Genomic DNA, 22,663 nt, shown 5'->3' with positions numbered 1-22,663 from the left:
AACCTCTCCAACCTCCACTCACGCCTTTCCACCATCCGCCACATCCTCTCCACTTCCCTCACCACGAACACCCTCATCTCCACCGCTCAGATGTCCACCATCTCCTCCGAGATCACCGGCGCCATCGTCAACGCCACCGCCCTAATCTCCGTTACCACAAATTCAACCCAATCGGATCTCAATCTCACAAATTCCACCACTTTCACTGACCTAGGGTTTCAGTTTCCGAAAACAGAGGCGATTGAACAACAAACTGAACAACAAATCGAACAACAAACTGAACAAGATGATCATCTGGATATTGTGGAGCTTGATGTCGTTGAATTCACCGTCTTTTCTTCTCTCTCTGTGTCTTTCTCTCTGTCACAGACAGCGGCTACCACCGTTGTTACTCGTTCTCTGCCTCCTTCCCTCTTCTTACACTGTCACTGCCGCACGCCACCACCATCTGGCGGTGGCGGCCGTTTAATTCTGTAACAGTGGGGGGTTGTGTCGGCTGATGGGTGTTTGTCGGAAAATGGGGAGCCGGTCGTCGGCCAGTTATTCATCAGAGGAAAAGGGGTGAAGCAGGAGGTGTATGTGAGGGTGTTGAAAGATTTGTGTGTGTTTAGAGATTATAGTGATGGTGGATTTGAGAGATAAGGTTCAGAGAACATAGCAGGGATGATAAGGTTCAGAGAAACGGCTGTAAACAACTCAAATATGATTTAGGGTTTCTCACCGCCGGCATCCTTCTGCTCAAATCTTATTGTGGCGGTGATGGTGGAGGATGGAGGATGGAGGAGGGTGATGGTGGGTGGATGTTGAAGATGAAGTGTGGTGGTGGGGTTTTATAAATAAAAAGAGAAAAATGCCCGGATAGTCCCTGTGGTTTGGCCTTTTAAGGAAAGGGTATTTTTGTCATTTCACACCCTTTTAACAGAGAAAACAAACTGAAGTTAGACTCAGGGACTATCCGGGAACAAAAAATGAAAACTTGGGGACTATTCAGGTAGTTTTAGAAAGTTGGGGACTATAGGTGAAAAAAGGCGAAACCACAGGGACTATCCGGGCATTTTTCTCCAGACAAAATGAGAAAGAGGAAAAGAGAAAGGGGAGAAGGGGTAGGGGTAGGGGTGGGATAAAGTGACCCCACTTGATTTAAATATATTTTTTTACTTTTAATTTATTTTTTTAATAAAAGGGCATTTTAGTAATTTCATACCCACTTAACTAAAAAAACTAACCTTCTGGGACATGGACTATCCAGGAACGGAAATTGAAAAGTTGAGGACTATAGAGGTAATTTTAGAAAGTTAGGGACTAAAGGTGAAAAAACCTCAAACCATAGGGACTATCCGAGCATTTAACTCTTAAAAAAGAGTAACCAAGAAATATGTGTAAGAAGTGTTAGAACGGTGTATATATTTGTACTTGGTGTTAAAGAACTTTTCTGAATGATTAAGTGATTAATAAGTAAGAGATCTGAATCATTAAATGTTGAACCAATATAAGGTTTAAACTATTAAGAGGCAGTACAATGTATAACCGTTCAGAGGCAAATGTCTGACTCGTTCAGATTAGAGGTCTTAAGACGTAGTATAATGCTTAACCATTCAGAGGCAATTGTCTGAACCACTCAGACATCTGTTCACGAAACAAACAGTCTGAACCATTAAGTGCTAAACCAGTAAGAGGTCTGAATTATTAAGAGCCTCGTTAAGAGCTAAACAAACAACCCCTTAGTGTTTTGGTTGTGACTAGCAGGATGCTCGCCGATGCGACGGGAACGACACATCGCATTGTGATACTCGTTTTGTGTAGTTTTCTTATTCATATAATATTTATTGTAGTATTATTATGATATACATAAAAAAAACAAAGTGAATCGGGTAATCGATTTCATTGTGATGTGCATGGTTCACTCGGTTCGATTATTATCCTCACCCGAAGTCGAAACCAAAGTCATCAGTTAGTCTATTTTATTAACCAATCAGTTTTCAGTTAATCACTTCGGTTTGTTAAATATATCATAGTAAATGGAAAATCGAGTGGTGTTAACTGTTAACTCAATATTACATATGGGATTGGGTTCACATATAGGAACATGGAAAACAATTGCAATAAAAGATCTAATGGGCTGAATTTAAATTCGACCATTCTTTTATTTGAGTTGAAAGCCCACCAGAGGAAAAAAGGAACGGTGTTAATTAAAACTTAGAAGGAAGCATCAAGCAATTTTTGGACGATTGCACCTATGGGTGGCAAAGTGAGCAAAGTTGGGTGGGTTTAGGTTTCGGTTAGGATGGGTATACTAAAAAAACAGTCAGGATAAGTTTGCGTTAGGATGAGTTTAGGTTAAGATGGATTCATGTTAGGATGAGATGATAAAAAATAAAAATTAATAATAAAAAACGAACAATATAAATATAAAACTAAAAATAAAAAAAACGTAGAAAAAATTTAAAAATATATATAAATTTTAAAAGTAATAAATATAAAAATTCCAAGCAACTCGAGCGTGGCTCGAAACAAGCCGGGCTTAAACGAACCGAGCCCTCGTTTGCAATTTGCAAGGTTTCTAGAACCGGTGTTGGATTGGATGAGGGACCTATGTGGCTTTTAGTTATTGTAAATATGGTCCTATTTGATGTAACAACATTGTTATAATACAATGCAACTGAAGCAAAAGCTCATAATCACATGATTTCCTGTTTTGCATCTATAATTCTCTAAATGCCTTTTGTTGTCTCCAAGTCCTAGCAGTTATGACCTGAGGTTCCCCAAGTCAATTTTGCACCAAAAAGACATGAGAAAACATAATCATAACATACTAATTTAATATGCTGTCAAACAAGGATAGAAGTTAACAATCTTTAAATGTTAGAAGGGTAAAGGAGACACGAGAAGAACGGTAGTTAACTGATTAACAAACTCAGCCAACTGTTTGTGAATCCTTTGTGTTAAAGGTTGCTGAATCAATAAGAATGGTATTGAATTGTTGAAACAAACCTCTTTCCCTAAGTTGGGAAACTCGCTTATCAGAAAACTCTACTCTATCAAGAGCTGGAAAAGGCGATTAATGATCACGAGAGAACACTTCTACGCTATTTTCGCACCCTTTTTTGTCCACTTCAACATATCCTTCTTCCTCGTTCACAAGGAGGATACTTTGCTCGTTTGTAAGGTCATGTGTTATAGCTTCCCCATAGCTTGCCGATGATGTGGAGATCGGCGCCTAGCAGGAATGCCGGACTAATTAAAGCGACACAGTTAGAATTCCTCTTTTTTTCTTTTATTATAATTAGTTTTATTTTACACTTCTCAGACCCTACCTTAGTTTTGCTATTGGTGGGATTTACCGATGATGATGAATTTTACAATTATTTTGATATTTCTCTAGTAATTTGTGCCCGTTAGCTTTTGAAAAAACTAAATACAAAGTTTTGTTTTTTTTGCTTTTTTGGTCAAAATTCTCATATCAATTTTAACAAAACCAAGTTGTGTTCAAAATAAATTATTTTTGGTATCATAAGCGACTCTGGCACGTGGTTGGTTAAAAAATTCGAAAAATAACAGAACCAATAACTCTAAGATAATGAAAAGATTTTATTTTTTTTACTGTGTTTTTTTAAATATTTTTGTGGGAAACTTGTAATTTGACAACGGTTGTGGGTAAGCTCGTAATTTGATAATAGTGTTGTATTTTGTATTGAAACTTTTTGAACGGAATGTGATAATCGTATCTTAGTTTGTAGATTTATGTTTTAAACATGATTTTTATAGTTTTTTTCTGCGTTTTTAGCAGATTTTTTTTGTTATTTTTTTATAATTAAAACTGTTTGGTCGGAAAATAGTAGGAAACATAGCTCGGAAAATGGTTGGAAAAGTAGAAAAGAAATAAAAAAACTAATTATTAAAATTACTCGGAATTTTGTCGGAACTCTGAACATCGTTTTTTTGTCGAAAACATGTAGGAAATAGTCATTGGAATGTTGTCGGAAAAATGTAGTCAGAATTTACTTGGAATTTTGTCGGAACTTCTAACATCTTTTTTTGTCATCGGAATGTTGTCGGAAAACTTTACCGACTAGATTTTTCCGAGAAAAGCCAGTTTGTCGGAAATAGGCGTGTTTTTTAGTAGTGTAACTAGTAAACGGCCTCACCCTTGGCTACGGCTCGTGCCTTTACCGAAACAAATTAAGGCATAATACTGAACTATTTAGTTACCCGTCCGTTGCAATGGTGACTTTAGTATATTTTGTAAGTTTACTTATTAAGTTAAATAAATAATAATGTCACTTGCAATAGTTAACAAAAAAAATGTGCGACCTCAAATTTAACATCTTTCTTACAAAATGATGATGCTAGAAATCAAGGGCTTGCAAAAAGTCATATATTGTAATTCTTTGGTTTTTGTTGGATTTTAATCTCGTGATCATAATCCACATACTCACACACATGGGCTGCACATATGAAAAGTGAAAACTTATTTATATTAGGTTGTGGTCAAAACACTATATTAATGTTACTATATTATTATTTGAAGTGGGCTGAACTGTTTTTGCAAGCCCAAGTATGTATCGATGGGTCAGTAGGTCGAAAACATTTTGTCGTTTCTGGAGCGGTTGTGTTTAACCAACGACACGTTTCAGTTTAATATGTATGTATGTTGACGATGAAGGCAAGATCATCATCGATCAAACAGTTTCTTCTGCATTGTCCAGTCTTTTGTTGAAGAAGGATGCTTCGAGGGCTTCTTTTTGGAGATACGTGAAACGAAGGGCAACCAAGGAATGTGTTCACTGATGAAAGCAACGGCCGGAACACATATTATACAATAGGCACTGATGTGGAACAAGGGACTCGGTGTATTTTTTCTAACATTCATAGTTATTGCTGCAATTTGTGTGGTCATTACGCATACACGTGTGTAAGTAAGTCATTTAACATCGATTTCCCTATTGAAACTAATACACAAGACATCGATTAATAGTAAAGGGAAGGGAACTGAACACAGCGATTAGGACTTTGTATGGGATGTTAATCCTAGTGTTAAGAAGCACCAAACAAACAATAGAGACTTGTTTTATGAATTTCAGAACATTTATAAATCTTGCACGTTACGTCCTTGGCCCTAACTCAACTAATTTTATTTGTTAAATCAAGTCACATAAGGGCAGTTTAGTCATTTTACCCATTTATTTAATTTTTTAATACAACAAACAAGACAAATTAAAAACTTAAATAATGGGTATGTATAAGTACACATTAATAAAAAAACGGTATTCCTTTCTTTCTCACATTTCTCTCTCCCACTTGCCCCCATTCACCCACCACCACCTCTACCATTGCACCACCCTCACCATCTGAACCCTGACCACCACCATTGCACCCACTAGCCACTATCATCTCTCTCATTGCATTGAACCACACCCACCATCCGGTAATTATAAATAGATGAATAGTGACACCACAAATATAGTTGGTTATTGTTCATTCTCTAGAATAGAAAATGGGATGTGGAGGTGTTTTAGAGCATTCACATTGGAGCCCCAAATCTATAATACAGAGAAAAGGACAGTGAAAACAATAACACCTCAACACATTCAGGGCCGTCTATCAGGGGGTGCATGAGGTGCCTGTGATTAGGGCCCAAATCAATATAGGGCCCGAAAATTTTTTAAGTTCATATATATATATATATATATATATATATATATATATAGGGTGGGGTTCTAGAGTGAACACCAATGTATTTGCGAACTGAGTGAACAAATCTTGACCATTGATTTACACACGTGGATGGCTAGGATTTCATCATCAAATCGTAAAATACACTAGTGTATTTCATCATCAAATCCTGACCATTGATCTACACACATGTATGGCCAGGATTAGTTCGCTCAGTTCGCAAACTACACTGATGTTCACTCTTGAACCTAATCCTCTCTCTCTCTCTCTTTCTCTCTCTATATATGTATATATAAGTGGGGAACACCGGGGAACCGACTCAAACGAACTCCGATGGGACTCATTCCAACGGCGTTGGAACCGGCTCGTCGAACCCTAACTAAGATCTCTTAACCCTAAACCCTAAATCCTAACTCCTAAACTCTAAACCCTAAAGCTAAAAAATAAGGCTAAAACCTAAGCTAAACCGTAAAATCTAAACTATAAACCCTAAAAGCTAAACCTTAAAGGCTAAACCCTAAAGCTAAACCCTAAAGCTAAACCCTAAAAGCCAAACCCTAATATATTTAGGGTTTAGGTGTTATGATTTAGGGTTTAGGGTTAAGAGATCCTAGTTAGGGTTTGACGAGCCGATTCCAACGCCGCTGGAATGAGTCCAATCGGAGTTCGTTTGAGTCGGTTCCCCACTGTTTCCCACTTTTTTAGTGTTCCCCAATGAACCTCACAATATATATATATATATATATATATATATATATATATATATATATAGGGCAATGCTCCATAGGAAACCTTAGATTTTTAAAAAACTTTGCAAACCCATCACAAGGCCTACAATTGGCCACGTCATTGATTGGAGATGACAAAACGGAGGGAGGGTATTTTGGTCTTTTTACATTGCTCTTTCTCTCTCTTCCTGACATGTTATACCAGCTTCTCTTTCTTCTTTTATACCAATACCCAATGTTAGTACACATTTCTCGCTCACACATATCTCTCACACACACTTATTCACATTCATATCCATATCTGTACACATCTCTCTCTTCCTTAATCTGATTAGTTTCTCTCTCTCTCTCTTCATCAAATCTCTCTCTCATCGTTATCTTTTTTTCCCATCACACCACCATCACCACCGCACCACCACCATCATCACCACCGCACCACCATCAATATTGTACCTCCGGCACCATCGTAAACACCTCCAACCCTGTTGCTCAACCCCCACCACCGTTGCACCTTTACCGCCGTCGGCCGACCCCCACTGCACAACCCCCACCACTGCCACCACTGCCCCTCCAAAATACCTTAGTGAGACAAGAAGATGATGAAACAACAGAATGTGATTCTGGAAGATGATTTGAGTTCTGCATCTGATCTTCATGCAACTACTGTTAATTCTTGCTCTAAGAACATAGGTCAAGAAAATGGAAGCAGTTATAATCCAAATTATCAAAATTACTTTGCTCATCCTCCTCCAAGTCAAAGTCAACCACTAATCAAGAAAAAAAGAAGTCTTCAAGGCAACCCAGGTTTAAATCTCTGAAATATTTAATCTTGTTTCTTGGCTTTTTCATAATTTTCAAAAAAAAAAAAAGACGAAAAAATGGTGGGTTTTCAATTTTTCATTATTTTTCATTATTTCTAAATGAAAAATATGTTTATTCAAAGAAAGTCTACCATGAATGTACTAGCAGTTGACCCCAGGTTGAAAATGGTTAAATCTTTAATCTTTTTTCATGGGTTTTTCTGGTGGATATTTGTACTTTGTAACTCTTATATCAAAAACATATTTATAAAAAAAGTAATAATAAATTATGAAATTATGAAATGACAATTGATACAGTTTCTGTCTTTAATAAACTTAAATATAAATTGTAAAAATTGTAGATCCAGAAGCAGAAGTGATATCCTTATCACCCAAGACATTAATGGCAACAAACAGATTTATGTGTGAGATGTGTAACAAAGGGTTTCAAAGAGATCACACGTGTTATATATCATTCGAACGGAAAGCTTAACACATGTTAGGCCTGCAAAACCTATCAGGTTACATCAGAGTGTTATCCTACAACATGAACCTCTAACATGTGTTACAAAGGAGCGCATAAATGTAACTTTTTCAAGTACATAAATGGCCGGTTTCATATTATACCTTACATGCTTGAATAGTTTGAATCGTTCAATTTCATTTTACCCATTTCACATTTTTTTCTTTTCAGCCGATTATAGAATATGGGTTTTGAAACACGAACACCAAGTATAATAGTTAATAGTTATCTCTGGTTAACGACTTAACGGTTATCTTATCTTTTTGTTATTAGGATGGTAATGGATACAAGGATAACAAGATCCAATTCTCGGGACCGTTGGTTTCGTCAAACGTGGATCAAATGCTTAAGGATCATGACCATTTTTATGTTACAGCACAACACAAGTAACACGTGTTATAGTTTGAACTTCAGGACATGCATGTGTTACATGTGCATGAAACCCATGTACAATGTAAAACGTGTTAGTGCTATGTATTTTTGTTTACTAGTAATATGTAATGTGAGACTTGCAGGATCGTGTACGGACCCGAACGAGTCTATCAGAGGAGTTTTAATCAGTTTCAGGTGCGGAAAACAAGAAACTGACTTCGAAACAACAAGCAATTCCCTTTAAACACTGATTTGATTAATCTAACAGCTTGTACAATCAAACGGAAAACCGGCAGCACCTCGGTATCCAAAATCCGAATCGTTACATCTGATTACGCTTGGCACCTATATATAGTGTTAGGGGTTCCGCTTGAAGTGACATGATCCATTTCAGGCGGAATCACTTGATTGTGATTTCGCTTGAAACTGATCAAAATCATTTCAAGCGGAATCAAGCAGTTCAAGTGGAGTCAAGCATTTCATCACTAAAATCTAGTATTTTCTCGATCTACGTGCCCTGATATAACCTATCTAGTCTAAGACTCGATACAAGAAGAAGTCGACAGATGTATGCACCAACAGACTCCCCCTCAGATGTTGACGAGTCTTAAGTGTCGAGTCTTCGCATCTTCAGTCTTGATCTGTCTTTGGGCTTCACTCTTCCAATTAGCATCCACAGACTCCCCCTAACAATGTGCTGACATTCCTTAAGTTCATCAGCATCATCAGTTTCAGGATCGTAGTCTGACACACACTTGTATTCACAAAATCCTCAGGTATCGGAAACCTGGCTCTTTAAATCCAAGCTTCTCAGGATCAATCAACCTGGCTCTTATCTGGCTTATGATTGTCACCTGCACAATCTCTACTTCACAATAAATTTTACAATTTTAAACTTTAACATGTATGCACCAACTCAAACTCTCCCTCAAATCAACCAGCAAGATTTATCAAGTTAAAAAATCCTGATGAACCACTTGAAGATATGATTAAATCACATTTTTAGGAACAGACTCCCCCTCGCAAAATAGTCATCATGTTTAGCACTTGGAATTTTGAAAATCAGCTCTCCAACATCAGTTGTCGAATTTTTTTTTGAATTTTTCAAAATTTATGCTAAAACCCACTAAAATCTTTTTGGATTTTTATATGAAATGAAGTAAAGAAATATTTACAAACACTATTTTTGTGAGTTTGTGTAAGAGGATCATATCAGCTTTTGAGACAAATCACTAACACCGTTAAGCTTCATTTCATTTTAAGTTCTAAACAATTCACTTAGATTGTCAGTATACTGATCCACTTAAATTTTCACACAAAGTTCAACTGTTTCGAGATACTATATTAATGTCTTAAGGACTTAAACTTATTCGAGTGTCCCACTACTTGAATATACTCCCGTATCCAGATCCCAATATTCAGTCTTACAGATGAGTATACCACATATGATATCTGTAAAGGGGTTAATTGCGAGGGCCGTGAGAGCTCAGGTCGATACTTCCGTATACGCAGAGAGATGACGACTTCGACTTTTGGTGTGTCCCCTTTAGAGGATCTTATCTTCAACAGCAATGATTATCAATTTTATTGTTTAATCATATTTGCTGAGGGCTGCGCTATATTTCAAGCATTTTGCAAAGTATTATACGGGGACTAGGTCAGAGAAGAAGTCCCGGGATAATACCCCAGATATCACTGAGTATAAAGACCTGGTATCTCAGAAAGAGGGACCTTTCAAACAAGATTTCGGGGGTTACCCATATATCCAAGAAGTTGTTCCCCACGATATAAGCAAGTTTGAAAATTTAGGTTTATATCTCGTCACAAGTTACTAAATGTGCAAAAACCTACTGGCATATCCTCAGTGAGATTGTTTATCACATTTTGACTTTACATTTCTTTAGCATGTTGTAACAGTCCACTGATTGTATTATCATTTCCCCTTTTTCACAACAAAACTCATTTTACATTTTATCATATTTTTGGATTTTCAAAATTTCAAATGTTTTTGGATTTTCTGAAATTTTCTACTCCCCCTAAAATTCAAACACATTTAACGAAAATTTGAAAACAAACTATACAGAAACATGACAACTGATATCGAAATGCCTCAATTCTTCATTCACTTGGCATAAACAATCAGAACTCCCCCTTTCAACAAACCATTTTCTCATTATGATTTCAAAGCACTTAAGTTTGTTTTATTCAAAATGATTTTTCCGGAAAATAGGTTTTGTTTTAACCACTTGTAGGGACTGGTTCATCAGCTTGTCCATTCAAATACATATATGAGGATTACATCAAGTTTAAACTAATGACCTTGACGAATCATTTGAAATATCCAACCTCTTACCACTTGTAAAAATATTCAAAACATCTACACAAACCATTTTACCAATCAAGACGCCGATTCCTGCTTCACACTTACCAACCTGGAAGCTCCGGCAATTCCTGCACCTAAAGAATTTAAAAAATTTAAGATTCATTTCACAAAAACAAATTTAATAAGAATGATGCCGATTCCTGATCCATGATTACAAACTTGGGATCTCCGGCAATTCAGGTTTTTAGTGGAAGAAAATGTCCACCCAAGCCTGACCAGCCTTGGGTGTTTTCAACTCTTCAGCATTCGGGGTGTAAGTTGCTTTCTTTGTGGCGTAAAAGTCTTTTACCCCTTTCACCTTCCCATCAATCATCTTCCCAAACATCTTCTTAACATTTCCCATTAAATGCTTTCTCAACATCAAAATCATTCTTTTTAGAATAAAATTGATTTGAGATATCAACTTTTCCAATTTTTGATTTAAAATTTTTAGTCCTCAATGGTGGAAAGTTCTCATCGTCCATTGAAAGAACTGAGTTTTCACTCTTTTTAATAACAGGTGGCTCCTCTGATTTTGTGGAATCAGATTCATCACCAGTTTTCTTATCAGATTTCTTAACAACCCATTTTTGATTGTCAAGGTTCACACTCCTTCTGTAAAATCTTTTAGAACATTCACCAACTTCATATGTAGAATTTTCAAACACTTTAAATTTCTCAGTTGGTGGTTCGGTTTTATCAACAACAATTTCTTTTAGTTTTCCAGAAACTCCCTATTTAGTTTTTGTTCCTAATGGACGAAATTCCATGCAATGTGACCAACTTCATTGCATCTAAAACAGGTTCTGGATTCTTTTCTTTGAACTTCATTCTTCTTCTTCGCAGCAAGAAATTCTTGATTTGTTTGTCTCCAAAATGAGTTCTTCTTTTCTTCTTCAGCAGACGGTCCTGAAACAAATTTTGTATTTTTAGAAATTTTCTCATTTTTATAATTTTCTGGTGGGATAAAACCAAGACCTTTCTTTTTGAATTTACCATTATGGTTTGGTTTCTTTTGAAAACCAGAACCAGAATTGTAATTCATTTTCTTGTTTAATCGCTGTTGAACTCTTGAAGTGTATTTTTTAGATTTTCCAATAAGATTTAAATCTTTTATTTCAGAAATACCAATTTCTATCATTTTGAAAACCATTTTGATCATGTCAAAACGAACACTTCTTATTGGAAACTCTTTATCAAATATAATTTGTCAGAATCATTCAAAGTATATGCGACTTCAAATGTTTCATCATTCAAATTAGATTTTGACAACAAAAATTCTTTACTATAAACCCGTTTTCCCGACGACTTTGAACTTTTTCCAAACGAACTTGAACTCCCGACAAACTGACACGAACTTTCGGACTTGGATTATGACTCTGACTCCTCATCCTTATCCAACACCTGATCGACCATTCTTTTAATTAATTCGGACTCATGATATATGTCGAACGCTGTGAACATGATGTCAATATTGTCTGGCAACACGTCGGTTAACTCGGATTCTAACTTTATATTGACCGCCTTTTTGACTTGTTCCTCATTCAGTTTTCTAGGCGAGTACCCTTCCCAAATAGGAGGTGGACACTTGTTATAACAGACACTCTGTTTCTTACCAGTATCCTTTCTCTTCTTTGGCTCCTTTTCTTCATCTTTAAACGCCACAAAACCTGCAACAGTAGGATAAATTCTGTCAATTAAGTAATCAGAACTTGTATAACTTCTTAGTAAACGTCTGATTCTTTCATTTTCAACTTTTTCACCATCCAACTCTTGCTTCCATTTCGCACATTCTTCAATATAAAAATTTATCTCTTTCTGCTTCGACATCATTGTTGCATTCATCATCTTCAAAGCAGCTTCTCTTTCTGAATTAGTTTTCTGCAAACTATTCATCGTTCTGTTTAATACATCATATGATTCTTTCAAATTCTTCATATCAAACAACAACTTTTCTTTTAACTTCTCTGATTCACTAAACCTCTCGTCTTTTCCTTCACATTGTTTGCAAGATACTGAACATGTAAGACATGGTTTTGTGACTTCAACAATCTTTTCTACCTCCACAATCTTCTCAACCATCTTTTCTACTTCAACTATCTTCTCAACAATCTTGATTTCTTTCTTCTCTTTTGCAGCTTTTCTCTCTTTGAGTTTCTTCAGTTTATCTGCAAAATAAAATTCAAAACTGTCAGAATATAAGTGAGTTTTTCCAACATTTATCTGTTCAATCTCTTCATCCTCATCACTAGTCTCTGATGAACTGTTTTCTGAAGAAACAGATCCTTCATCCTCACTTTTCTCTTCATCCGATAACACCGCTATCCATTCTTTCATCAGCTCTGGCTTTTGAACAATCTGAGCAATAAAAGCTTTAACATTTGGATTAGCTGGAATGTACTTATCCCAGCTAAATCCTGCAGCCACTATCTCATCATCTTGATCAATAATGCCATAATAAGCTTTCTTATTTGCATCTTCGATCATTTTTCCATGAGCAGTTTGAGAATCTTTCTGTTGATGTGGTTGATAAGAAACCTGTTGATAGATAGCTTTCCGGTAGTAATCCTGGCCACCAAAAGGATTCTTTGCTCCACTCGCTTCTTGATTCTTGCACTCTCTCTTGAAGTGACCTTTTTCCCTTCATTTAAAACAAGTAACTTTAGATTTATCAAAACCTAAAGATGAAAGATGAGCATCCAAAAAATCATTTCGTCCTGTAATCATTTTGAACTTTTCAGCTCTTCTCAGGACACTTGCTAAAGCCCACTTTATATCCATAAGTTCCAATTCTTCTACATCTATCTGGTCATAATCTTCCTTTGTTAGCATCGGATTACCAATTTTTCCAGTAATCAACCCTTCATAGGATTCCAAAGCATTGACCAGTAATCCCATATGACTCTTCACAACTTCTTCAGAAAAATTCTGTCCATTTTGAAGATGTAAAGCCACAAGGCACTGAATCATATGCCTATTACCAACATTCGCACTTTGAACACTTCGAGGATTAACATTTGAAAATCTACTAGTGTTGACTGAACTTTGACTGCTTGTTCTGGATGAATTTCCTGCACTAAATGTTGTTTGGATCTTTGGGCTAGCTTCAACAGTTTGAACATTTCCTTTGTAATATAGTTTGATATCCTGTTGATGACTTGAACTGTTCATTCTGGCAATATTCTGCTGTTCAAGATCCTGTGCCTCCAGTTTTTCAATAAACTGTCCGATCGATAATCTGCTAAACTGTATAGAATTCTTCAGAATCATGAGATATGTACCCCATTCTTTTTGTGGTAAAGTGTCAGCAAGCTTTTCAACCCATTCTGCTGGAGTTTTAGTGATCTTCAACTGAGACATGGTGCGCACAAGATGGCAATATCTCTCAATAAGAGTCTTTGTAGTCTCACCAGGCATACTAGTAAACAACTCAAACTCCTTTTTCAATAACGCTGCTTTACTCTGTAGCATCTCTGTACTTCCTTCAAATTTCTTCTTAAGAGCTTCCCAAATCGAAAACGCACTCCCATCATGCTGAAGCAAAACAAATATATCCTCTTTGATAGCTTGCTGCAACAGACTTATCATCATTTTCTCTCCTTTATAACTTTCTCTCTCTAAGTCTGAAAACTCCGAGATAATTTTATCAACATTCATAGCAGTTTGTGGTCTGATGTATTCTATTTCAATGCTTTCCCTAGCTCTTAGATGGTTTGCATGAACCCAATTTTCAAACCGATTCTTCCATACATGGTACTCCTCGATTCCCATAAGTTTTGGGGGTTTTTGCATTGTTCCGGTTTCATTTTTCATGTTCAAATTCTTAGCAATGTCAGCTGGAGTAGTCGGGGTTGTAGCAAACGCATTGTAGAATTCAGAATCCATGTTTCGGCAACACGTTTTTCTAAAAACAACACTTTCAAGCGAAATATCTAGAAATGATGTTTTCAAGCGGAATCCCCACTTAACTATTTCAAGCGAAATCCCAACTTCAACTTCAAGCGGAATCAAAAGCTACTTTCAAGCGAAATACCAAGTTGAACCCTCTGGAGTGGAATTACCAGGAACTCTCAAGCGAAATCTGACTTTGTCTGTTTCAAGCGAAATCACAGGTTTCGCTTGAAATTTTCAAGCGGAATAGTCAACTTGAAGCGAAATCAAGAACTGTTGGAGCGAAATCAGAAAATGTACTTTCGAGCGGAATCACTTCGGATATTAATTTTGGTCATTTTTAGGTCGAATTTTGTCCTGAAAGTCTCAAGGGTTTGTTAACTTGAAGTTTTGTACAATCTGTGAAAAAATTAACTGATTTTGACCGAGAAATCTTGAAATTTTGAAAGAAAGGGTAGAAACCAGAAATATCAAGCTGAATCGGAAAGAACTCCTCCTCCTGTGCTCTGATACCACTTGTAGGATCGAGTATTGACCCGAACGAGTCTATCAGAGGAGTTTTAATCAGTTTTAGGTGCGGAAAACAAGAAACTGACTTCGAAACAGCAAGCAATTCACTTTAAACACTGATTTGATTAATCTAACAGCTTGTACAATCAAACAGAAAACCGGCAGCACCTCGGTATCCAAAATCCGAATCGTTACATCTGATTACGCTTGGCACCTATATATAGTGTTAGGGGTTCCGCTTGAAGTGACATGATCCATTTCAGGCGGAATCACTTGATTATGATTTCGCTTGAAACTGATCAAAATCATTTCAAGCGGAATCAAGCAGTTCAAGCGGAATCAAGCATTTCATCACTAAAATCTAGTATTTTCTCGATCTACGTGCCCTGATATAACCTATCTAGTCTAAGACTCGATACAAGACGAAGTTGACAGATGTATCCACCAACAAAACTCTTCTTGTTTTGTCTAGTACACGATGTTAAAACGGTCTAGACTTAACACAATTTCTGTTGGAGGCGCCCGTATTTGTACCTCTACTGTTACAGTTACTATTGAAGTTTATGCATCCACTCTGGAAGTCTTAACACATGTTATAATATATGCTTAACACACGTTATATCAGGATTTAGTTTGTTGTTATTAAGTTACTATTGGAGTTTATTCATCCATTATGGAAGCCTTTACATACGTTATAATAGATGCTTAACACACGTTATACATTTCAGTCGCTTAACACGTGTTACAGTATGTATATACACATCATGGTGTTTTGGAAACCTCTAGCTTATACATGACACCATGTTGGGTTAAACGAAGATTATAACAGAGGCTTAACACATGTTATCCCAGGTATACGGTGTTACAATATTAACTTGTATGTTCCATATTAAATTATTAACTTGTACACGTGTTACGATCAGTACATGCACATAATGGTGTTTTGCAAACCACTTTCATATACATGAATACAAGTCAGGTTATAATGGATGCTTACATGTTATCATATGTATACAAGTGGGGTTACAACAAGATTACGATATTAACTAAGCGCACCATTAAACTCATCGCCCCCGTCGACTGTTTTCACCCTTGTCACATGTTAAGCAATTACATGTTCCGAATAGACAAATTATAACACATGTTAGATCAGTATATACACATCATGGTGTTTTGTAAACCACTAGCTTATACATGAATACATGTCAGGTTACAAAAAGATTATAACAGTGGTTTAACACATGTTATACATTCCAAAATATGCAAAACAAATGACCCGTTTCATATTATATATTCCAAAATTACCGGTACATGTGTTACCATAAATGGCTCGTTTCATATTACACGTTACATACTAACTTGTACATTTATTACTTGTACAAGTTTTACGCTCAGTATCCACATTATCGGATATTTTAAACATCAACAAAAATAAAATAGATATTACTTGTTTTTTTAATTAACAAAAGGTTAACACACGTTATATATCATTCTAACAGGGGCTTAACACATGTTATACATGAACACATGTCAGGTTACATCATGGTGTTCTGTTACAGCATGAACCACCAACACATGTTATAAATGAACGAAGACTTCTTTCCCAAAGGATGTGACTTATTCAATGTTCCCGCATTAACGTCGCCTACATCCATCCAGCTTGTCAATTGAATATCTTTTATGGATCTGTTTCTGTAAATCAACACACGTTATATATCATTCTAACAGGTGCTTAACACATGTTATGGGTCTGAGTCTGTGAATAAACAATTATTGTTAAGATCAAAAGCCCCAAACAAGCAACCAAACCAACAAAAAAACCCGTTCAAAATCTCATCCTAAAGTTTTGGATTTATTTAAAATACATGAACATTAACCATTACTAGAACACGCATTAACTTCGCCTACATCCATCTAGCTTGTCAATTGAATATCTTTATGGGTTTGTTTCTGTAAATCAACACACGTTATATAACATTCTAACAGGGGGGGCTTAACACATTTTATGGGCCTGAGTCTGTGAATAAAGCAACCCAACAAAAAAACACTTACTGTTCAGATTAAAAACCTAAACAAGCAACCCAAACCAACAAAAAAACAGCTACTGTTAAGATCAAAAGCCCCTAACAAGCAACCAAACCAACAAAAAAAACCCTTCAAAATCTCGTCCTAAAGTTTTTGATTATTTAAAATACATGAACATTAAGCATTACTAAAACACTTTTAGCACACAAAAACATATTAACAACCATTTCAACAAAAAATCAAGTGTGAAATGATATTTCAAGAACACTTACCAGATCTATAACCGTCCGATGAACACGAAGAAGACCTTCAAACCTTCTTCTCACACACACACTCGTGCGTGTGTCTTTGTGATAAAGATTGTTGTTTCTCTATCTAAAACATCAACTTTCTCTCTCTAAAAACATTCATCTTGTCATCGTTCTCTCTCTAAAGATTATTGTTTCTCTAATCAGCAACACTTGAACACGAAGAAGGGTCTTCAAACCGTCCGGAGAAGCTTTTATGGTTGTGGCTATGGTTGTCTTCAAGATTAGGGAAGAAGAAATGGGAAAGAGAAAGAGGTAAGAGAAAGAGAAGCTTTTATGGTGATTTGATGTTTTATGTTTTCCAAAGTCAATAAAGTTGCTTTTTCATTACCCATATTGCCATTAACTTGTACTATATGGACTATTATATTGTTTTTAAAGGCAAGAATTCTCTAAACAAATGAGGGCCATTGATCTATTTAGGTCTATTTAAATCAATGGATGAGGTTGGGTTTCCAAGGTTTTCTAAAAAAGATGGGGTTTTCCATATAACCCAACCCTATATATATATATATATATATATGTATGTATGTATGTATGTATGTAGGGGATGGATGATGAAAAAACTAGTTTAAATGAGAAAACCAAAAAACTAACTAAAAAGCCTAAAAAACATACCAATTTTTTTATTAAAATCGCTATTTTTTATATATGAAAAAAAAATTCAAAAAAAAAAAAATTGTACTGCACATGTGCACTAATACGGAAAGCCTAAACCACTTAACCCTCCCCCCCCCCACCGACACCCCCAAAAACCTAAACCCCCCACCCCCACCCCCCAAAAACCTAAATTCACCCTCCAACCAAAAGCCTACCCCCCCCCCCCCCAACTAAACCCTAAACATAAACTCGAAAAAAACCTAACCTAAACCTCTAAAAAAACTATCCCTAAAACCTAAACTAGACTCAAAAAGCTAATTTTATGCATGTAATGCACATGTGTAGTACACATATAATGCACATGTGCAGTACAAGTTTTTTTTATATATTTTTAGTTTTTTTAGGCTTTTTTAGTTAGTTTTCTAGTTTTCTCATTTATATGTAGTTTTCTCATGATCCTCTCCCTATATATATAGGATTAGGTTCAAGAGTGAACACTAGTGTAGTTTGCGAACTGAGCGAACTAATCCTGACCATACATGTGTGTAGATCAATAGCCAGGATTTGATGATGAGATACACTAGTGTATTTTATGATTTAATGATGAAATCCTAGCCATCCATATGTGTAAATCAATGGCCAAGATTTGTTCGTTCAGTTCACAAATATATTAGTGTTCACTCAAGAAACCCCACCCTATATATATATATATATATATATATATATATATATTCTGGATGTTTATATAAACAAGGGTCTGCTAAAAGACCCAAATTTTTTTAAATAAGGGTCTGTTTAAAAGTTTTAAAAAAATGGCCCAATTCACAAGCCCAAGTGACTAGTCTAAACAAAAATAAGGGCCTGCTAGATCAGGGAAAGGAAACAAAACATCGCACTGTCACAGGCAGTATAGTATATCGTACAGGGAATTGGGACTAGGGAAACTGGAAACAAAACGTAGATCATCATTCGATCAGATCAGGGAATTTCGCAATTTCGCAGTGATTCAGACTTTTAGTGATTTAGTCGCAGCACGGCAGCAGTGAGGAGATTTGCGAATAGGGCCTAAATTTATTTTATCTATTTCATAACAATTATCGTATGTGAGATGTTTTTGAAAAATTAACAAAATTTAGAAAAAAGGTATAATTTTATATAGATAGAGTTGAAGACTCTAATGTTAGTGCTCTTAGTTAATTTCTCTATATTGTAGAGAAAGTTTATTTTTAGAGAATAGGATATGAATGTTTTTAGATAACTATACTGAAATGCCAAAGTATAATAGCATAGGAATGTGTTCTTTTTTGAACTAGAACCACTTCTACCTAGAAAAATTTTACTACGGTGGGTGGTTATCTAATCACCTTACATTTTACACTTAAAAGTTATATGTACAAGTGAAAGTATCTAATCACAATTTTCAACATAAATCTTAGGGTTATTGGATTTTATCACCTGCAACTATCGGCCTTTGGCCGATGCCACCCGCAACTAACACTTTGACACCCGACACCCCCAACTTGACTTTTTGTTTGCACTGGCACCACCCAGTTAAATATTCTCTAACTTGGTTAGTCATTTGTCTAACGTGGCACCATTTGGCTGATATGTAAATGCTGATGTGGATGATGAGGTGTTATGTCTCCTTCTCGTTTATAACAGACATCCCAAAGTGAACCCTAATCTCCATTCATCCCACAATTCATCGATTCATCCCACAATTTCATCGATTCATCCCAGAGAAACCCTAATCGAGATGAGTTCATCTTCCAATTCATCATGGAGTGTGAACCGAACCCCTAAATTGTTCAAGGTTGATTTGGATGGAAACTTGTATAGTCATCATGAAGTTGTTGCTGTTCTTCGCATCGCTGGTCCTAAAAGTGTTTGACATGGTGATCAATTTTATGGTTGCCCTCAATGGCCTATAAGTTGTTTACTTATGGATTGAAGTTAAATTCTTGTTAAAACTGAGGTTGGTATATTGTTTTGTAGTTATCCGATTGCAAGTTCTTTATGTGGAAACAAGATTTCGACAAATTTTTCGAAGCACATTCAAACTGTAGTTCAAGTCCAGTCAGTTATGAAGAATTAAAAAATGAGAACTTGGAATTGCAGAACAAGTTGCTACTCGAAGAGAACACGATGCTGAAAAGACAAATTCTTGGCAAAAAGTCCATGTGGAAGCAACCATTTCTGTTTACTATGTGTTTTGTCATTGCATTATGGATGTAAATTTTGAACAAGTGATTTAATTAGGTTGTACAATATTGAAGTTATTAATGACAGTTGTTTAGTCTGTTTTGACCCATTTGTCATGACAGTTGTTTAGTCTGTTTTGACCCATTTGTCATGATTTGGTAATTACCAAACCAAAGTACAGCCAAACATAAGTGAATGACCAACAGTGGTTTGTTTTGACCCATGTTAGTGATTTGGTAATCACCAAACATACCTGCAGCAAACACCTGTCTGTTTTAACCCAAAGTGCAGCCAAAGATAAGTGACCAAACATCTGTTTTGACCTATATTAGTGATTAGGTAATCACCAAACATAAGTGCAGCAAACAGTTGTCAATTTTGACCCATTTGTCATGTTTTTGTGATAACCAAACCAAAGTGCAGCCAAACATAAGTGACCAATATCTGTTTTGACCCATTTGTCATGTTTCTGTGATAACCAAACAGTTGTCTGTTTTGACCAAACATACATGAACAAACATAAGTGAATGACCAATATCTGTTTTGACCCATTTCTTAAACACCTGTCATATACACAGACCTGACATATATATACCACAACTGTCAAATGATCAAGTTACCTCTGCAAGCTTTAAAGCTCATATAACCCACTGCATATATATACCACACCTGTAAAATGACCAAATTACCCCTGCAAGCTTTAAAGCTCATATAACCCACTGCATATATATACCACACCTGTAAAATGACCAAATTACCCCTGCATCATTAATATTAAGTAACCAAAACACTACATACCACGTTAAGTCAGCACATTACATAGATCCATTACTTAACATAAAGCCTACATGATTCTTGTCCAAAAGAGGCATTACAAAACACTAAATTTTCCAAACATAAGTCAAACATTCACCAACTAAGCACATCCTTCTCTGTTGCCCTTCCCTCTTGGTCTTCCTCTTTTAGCTGACAGTTTGCCCCCTCTTTGACTGGTAGGTTGGCTGTTAAGTTGACTTGTCTGCTGAGTTGACTGCTGTTGAGTTGAACGTTGTGTTGACTTTCTCTTCCTTATGTTCCCCTTCCGTCTCTTTGATCCAGGTTCAGCTGTGAGCAATAAAATCACATTAGTTAGCATAATTAGAGATCTACAACAAATGAAATAAAACACTAAATGCCCACCTGTATTCATGTTCCCTTTTTAAGCACATTTTCTCTTGTTATGGCCTCTTGCTCCACAAATACCACATGTCATTATAACCCCATGCTTAGTTAGTTTTCCTGGCTTTTTAGGATCCTCATGAGGGTCTCTCTTTCTGTTCTTCTTAGGTCTACCAGGAGCAACTTTTATTGGAGGTGGATCCATTGGATAATCAACCTTGGACCAATACTTTTCACTAGGCAATGGAGGGATTGTGAAGTCATAAATCTTCATGTATGTATCTTTGTGGTAACACTGGTCCACATAATCTTCTGCATTCTTATGTAAAAACCCAGCCACAGCACATACATGCTTACATGGATATCCCCTAGTTCCCACTTTCTACATGTGCAGGTTCTCTTATCCAAGTCAACAGATACATCATCAAAGTCTCTTACTTGGAAAACTTGATAAGATGAGGGGTACAGTTCACACCTATAAGCTGCACCTTTGGAAAACTCTAGTTTTTCCTGTATATTAGGGCAGATGACAACATCTTTGGCAGCCATTTCTGTTTTTTTGGTCACTAACCTACTCATGATCTGAATTTTGATATCCTCTAACATGTGAATAATATGCTTTGACCTTGCATTGATGATGTAACCATTGAATGTTTCTGCCATGTTGTTCACTATCACATCACATTTAGTGTGAGTTTTCAAGTAGCATCTGTTGAAACAAGTTTTATCCTGTTTCAATAATGCTTCTACTGCATCAAGGTTGATTGATCTCATCTCATCAAGTGCTTGAATGTACTCAGGTTCACAATAAGCCCTTGTAGCTTTCCAATACAGTTCCTTCAACTCCTCATCCTTAAATGTCTTGTGCCAGTTAGCATAGATGTGCCTTGCACAGTTTCTATGCTCTGCCCTTCGCCATATTAGTGCAACAACATTCAATAGACCCTGCATGATCATAAGTGTTAATACTATGCAGAATATAACAAAGGTATTTCTAGTAAGCATCATAGAAAAGTGGTACCTTCTGCTGATCTGATATGAATGTCCATGCTTCCCCAGCATCATTTATTCCCAAACACTTCCGTGTTTCCTGAGCTCTTCCATGAACCATTCCCAACTATCATTGTTCTCCCCTTCAACCACTGCCTATGCCAAAGGATACATCTGATCACTAACATCCCTTCCAACAACAGTTAATAACATCCCCCCAGGAATGTCTTCAGAAAACAACCATCTAAACACAACACCTTCCTGCATCCGGCTAAAAATCCTTTTTTGACACCATCAAAACATACAAATAATCTAAAGAATGTTTCACATGTGTCTGTTGGATCTAGATTGATAAAACCTGGTGGTGCAGTTATAAGAACAAACGTTGATGTTGGATTTGTTTTCTTCAAAATATCCATGTATGCACCAATTTTACTATAATGATCCCTCATTGATCCATGCAACTTCTTATGAGCACAAGATTTAGCCTTGTAAGCCAACCACTTAGTAGTTATGACCTT

Source organism: Helianthus annuus, chromosome 8, assembly GCF_002127325.2.
Source record: "Helianthus annuus cultivar XRQ/B chromosome 8, HanXRQr2.0-SUNRISE, whole genome shotgun sequence".
NCBI lineage: Eukaryota > Viridiplantae > Streptophyta > Magnoliopsida > Asterales > Asteraceae > Helianthus > Helianthus annuus.
This window is presented reverse-complemented; position numbering follows the sequence as displayed.